We start from the raw sequence: 5,415 nt of genomic DNA, 5'->3' as shown, positions 1-5,415 counted from the left end.
GTTCATATCTATTGTAACATATTCAGATTAGGAAACAAATATTTGTTTCGCATATATATGTGGCACACCGATTATTATAGAATCACACAAACATGACACACTGCAAAATCACATAAACCACAAATTTTAATAGGATGATTTCAAACATAGTGCTTGTTCAGATTAAAGTATTTGTACATAACGATATGGCTCTAGAGAGCAAACACACATAGTCCATACTAGAAAGAAAAATTCAAGAACTAGCTAGGATTCATAAAGTCCATTGCTTCTTCTTCCATTATTCTTTGTACACATCGATGTAGGAATTCAACCATTAATCATTTGAACCTACAAAGAAAATGTAAGTTGTAAGATTACAAATTAGGCCACATATGTACAATGATGTAAGTTAAGAAAGCTAGTTTGAACATACAAATATCGAAGGCCAAGCAATTGAGACTCCTTTGGATTGAGCATCACCAATATTGTTGCACCCAGGCCTAGGCCTCACTAATGGCTCATCTTTTGCTATAGCATGATCGATACGCACTTTGTAGAATTGACTTCCTGTCTTAACTCCACCAACAATGGCTTCTGGATCAGTGCTCAAGAGAGTTGCATAGGCCACATTAGCCTTATTAGGATATTTTGAAGTCATTAGTAGCACCGTGGACCCAACCTACATTAATTTGGCATAATCTCTTAGTGACCAACAACCCTTAGTTGTACATCAAGATCATGCAATTAGAACAAGTGTATTATGTTCATCTACCTTCATTACAGGAAGTTGTTTAGGTGCTTGACGCTTGTTGCATGTAACCTTGTCATGAGCCACCTCCTAGTGTGCAATGGTCGTAGTCTCTCCAGACCCTCCATGATGACCCTTACACATATAAAATGAAGTATGAAATATTAAGACAAAAATTCCTCTATAAATACAGCAAAGTGTTGTTCATAGATACCTTTTGTTTCTTTGTTGTTTTACTTGTGGTGGATAAAAGTAGACTGTCATCATCACTATATTCAGACTCACATGTTTCTTTATTCTAGTAAAGAGAAAAAAGACAGTAGCATGAGTTAATATAAAAAAATCCTTTGTGAATAAAATCACATTAAATTCACAAGAAAGTGACTTTACCAATTCATCCCTGTGTTCAAGGAATCCATCATTCTGGTTGGGTGCAACACAGTGAACTCTCTAAAAATTTGAAACAATATTAAAGCCAAAAGACTAAATTGGGTGAAAACATGGAAAATAGAGCAAATACATTTCTTTTAGAAAGCACCGCTTGATTCTGAGAATTGTTATGATCACTCCTAGCACAACTTCCCTAGAAAAGAAATAAAGTTTGAGTAACACATTTCAATACGAAGTTACAAATTAAAATGTACATTGTTACCATTGTTGCTTCTTGGTTCTCATGGTGCCTTTGATTGTTTTTTAGTTCTTCAATAACTTTGTCTTGCATTCTAGAATGCTCTTTGAGTTGCCTTATTTCCTCCAACATGTGAGTCTCTACATCAGATGACGAGCCATCTAGTGAAACTATATTAATGTCCTTAAAATGGTGTGTTCTTCGACCGTAAACTTGTTTAGGAACCAGAAGTAATCCCATGCCGTGTACTTGTCTAGCTTTCTCTTCTCCCTACACCTGATGTAATGCATCACCTTCCCATGCAACTCCTCCCTCACTATTTTGTGCTAACTCTGGTTGTGTGTCTAGGAGATTTTCCAGTTCAACCTACAAGCAAGAAATCCGCACATTAGAAAATAGAAATAATTTTATATTTGCAAAAATTCTCATGTGCATGTAGCATACCACTGGTTCATTTATCCCTTTTTCCCTTTTCCTGTGAGTTGCGAGGTAAACCTTTGCTCTATGTGGCTATTTTTTTAGGATCAGTTTGCCTCTGAAAAAATAGCAGTAAAGGAAAAGTAAGAAGAATCATATATAATTTTTTTAAATAGAAGATGACTCACCATGTTCTCAGACCAACGAGCATAACTCTTTGTACTAGTTGTATGTGTTGTCTTCTTCATTTCACAACTAATTTTGTTCTTCTCACTTAGGGTCTACAAGAAAAGTAAATTAATAGATAATGAACCATTATACATATAAAAATCAATAATGGTATAGATAGTGATAGTAAAAAAGCCAAATAGCGTCAATAATGGTGCCTTACTTGTCCTTCGCTGGACTTCCAATATTTTACTAGGGCCTTCCATTGATCTTCATCGATATCATCTGGACAACGCTTATTCAAAACAGACTTTTTCTTCTTTGGATTAAATAGTGACTTTTTTAATGTTGCCTTGTATTTTCTCCAATCTCTTCCAACTGATTTCAATATCCATTTCTCACATGAATGAGGATATAAGAACTTTGTCTAAAATAAGAAAGTCACTAATGAATGAATTTGACTTCATGACATGATAACAAGCATATATATACTTAATCTTATAAAAATATTATGTCTTGTAAAATTTAGCTAACCTGGATGAAATGAATTATGGTTTCTGCATTGTTTTTCTTAACTTCTCTCTAATCTTTGGCACCAACAGGACAGTAACCACCATTTCTTGCTATGGTGCCCAAAAATTGTCCTAAAAGGCCACCTTCTTTTCCAATGGGTTGTCCAAGCATATTACATCTTACTACTATCCGATCTCCTCCAAGTAGATCCCAAACATGTGTTAAAACGGTCCCCTTTCGTTTACCAGGTACTTCATTGCCATCACCTATTAAAAACAGAATGATAGTGATAGTAATTGGTTAAGATGCAGTCCATATGAATGAGATTGATCTAACTACATTTGTACCTGATGTGTTCTGGTTCTCATCATCATGCTGCTCAACCTTGTTAGCATATAGTGCTTCAGTATGCATTACATTTAATCCTTTCTTTTTCTTTGTACCTCCTCTTCCTGCTAAACAAATGTTGGAGACATGAACACATGTTTATAGTAAATATAATAAACAATATGTAATCTTTTTATTAAACAACTAGATATTTGTATTAGACTATCAAGATTGTATTTATTAAGTCACATACCACAGTGGGGTTGGATATGCTAATCTTAGATGAAAATAAATCATCGATAACTAATATGACTTGGAATAGTTGTCCTTGAATAATCAAATATACATAGAAAAGTAAATTATATGTGCATTCTAATACCTTTATTTTTTTTTGGTTTAGATTTGGATGGTTCTTTGTTGGACTTGGTAGGTGCTAAAGTGGCCAGTCTCTGCCTCGTCACAAACAAATTAACCGTCTTTTCGCTCTCACACTCGTTGAGCATTTCCATCACATCAGAATCTTGTTGTATTACAACCAAGCTATCTTTTCTCTTGTAGTATAGATAGTCGACTGATGTGTACCCAGAACCCTCGATCAGATCAATCAAGTTGAAAAAGCATATCTCATCTCTATCCATTTCCCTTTGCACATGTTTATGCCCTTCAGCTTTCCCATCGCATTCTAGATTTATGGTCCAATTATCCACCGCCATGGTAGCACAATCTAAATAAAATAAAGCACCAATAGGAAAATAAGAATAAAGCATAGGATAATTCACAAATAAGAATCAAGTATAACCAAATAGTAACAATTTGACTAAAGTGCATATTTGTAATGTTATTTGAACTTGAAGCTTGAGAACAAGTAAAGTGCTATGGTTCAGATAGGATGGTCTAGAGCATGACACATATATACGAACAAAAATAGTCCAGAAGGTTCTTTACATTAAATAAGATATAAAATTAACACGTATGATAATTTATTTTTCCTAACATTTAGGAGGGAAAATCACTGTTATTGTTTTGCTTGATTGGAAATTAACTTTATATATAGTAGTGTCCAGTTAGCTTGAATTAAATAAACGGGCTGATATACCATGACACTAGTGAAACAATCAAGCACTAAGTCGTATACACAGACTGAGTAGAACTGAAACAGAGGTCATAAATAAAATGTGAAAAGTCTGCCCTTTGTTTTGTCCCATTTCAACCATGCATAAAAAGCTAACCTACGAAGCTAGCACGTATTGAATAAATAATTACTAAAAGCATGAAAGCAGAAATTATTAAAAGATGGATCCACTACATCATGATAGGACATTTCACAAAAGCATACTAAACTGCTGCTCGGAGTATTCTGTAACTTGAATGACAAAATGCTAGCACTTTGCCCTTGCCTGTGCGAGCAAATGAAAGCTGCAACTCCATGAGCAGATAAGCTACCGATGCACTGCTACCAGCTTACCTAATTGTCGGAGTGCAGCAGCTCAGCTCCTCCGGCGACCTGAAATTATAATGTTTTTAATCCTCTTTCTCCTCTGCTGAATTCTAAATCCCCCTCCACAAAAGTGTTTCCATGAGAAAAAAATGTAAATAAATCACCTAGACAACTATATGCAGCAACACTATACAACTGAGATGAGCTGTCCGTGTCCTGCTCCTTGGAATGTTGGAGTGGCCACTGCTAGGATGGAGCACATCTGTAGGGAACTAAAATCAGATGGAAATAGCATGGCGAGCAATGAAAGGAAGAGCATGCAAACTATTTCATCTTCTGGAGAAGACGTTTTCAGAAATGACACAGTATGCAACTGAAGCAGAGCTGCTTCAAACCTCATCAAACAAACTAAATCAAGATCGATGGAAAAGAAATCCAAACCATGGCACCACTATCTCATATCTCATGGGTGTTCTACTCTAACCGCTAACACTAATAAAGAATTAAAGATTGAGAATTCATCTCCAGTTTCTGGGAACCCTAGAAAAGGGAAAACCTTGGCCAAACTCCCAAATTGAAGGTTTCTATGAGGGGATCAAATCGATTCATGACAAAGATATCTTGTCACATATCCTACGATCAAAACCCCTCACTAGATTCGCCCCAAATCGCACCCAAAAAGGAAGAACGAAAATTCCACAAAAATTAGCTCTGCAAATTGGAGATGCTTGTAGATTGATCTGCCGGTAGAAAACCGACATTCGACAGGATGGCAGGATCCACAGGTCGCAGGAACTCAAAGTCGCATGCAGAAAAGGAGGGGTGGAGGGGTGGAAGGAGCTCGGCGTCACCTGCAGGAACACAATCTCGTCGAGCGTAGTGCGATTGGTGTGCAGGCTCCTGGCGGAGAGGAGATTTGAGTCCTGGCGGAGGGAGAGAAGGACCAGAGGAGAGGCAATGTGGATCGTGGGAATGAGAGAAGCGGAAGGGAAGAGAATTTTGGGGAGAGATCAAGGATGGACGCGGGAGGATTTTGGGTTTTCATTCACATGCCCAACAGGCGACGGGGCTGATTTGGCACCTAAAGGCTGTGGAGGCATGTGCGGTGTGGGTGAGAAAAAATAGAAAAGCTGGAAGAGAAAAGCTGATTTGGCGCCACTTTGTATGTTACTGGAATGTGAAAAAGATTTTTCATTC

The 5,415-nt window shown here is 37.0% G+C and overlaps 1 pseudogene; it reads right to left on the bottom strand.

Moving 5' to 3' along the window:
* Nucleotides 1-306: 306 nt before the first annotated feature.
* Nucleotides 307-3,493, bottom strand: LOC136480833 (uncharacterized; annotated as a pseudogene).
* Between the last annotated feature and the right edge of the window lie 1,922 nt (nucleotides 3,494-5,415).

This window comes from Miscanthus floridulus, chromosome 9, assembly GCF_019320115.1.
Source record: "Miscanthus floridulus cultivar M001 chromosome 9, ASM1932011v1, whole genome shotgun sequence".
In the NCBI taxonomy this organism is placed as follows: Eukaryota; Viridiplantae; Streptophyta; class Magnoliopsida; order Poales; family Poaceae; genus Miscanthus; species Miscanthus floridulus.
This window is presented reverse-complemented; position numbering and strand designations above follow the sequence as displayed.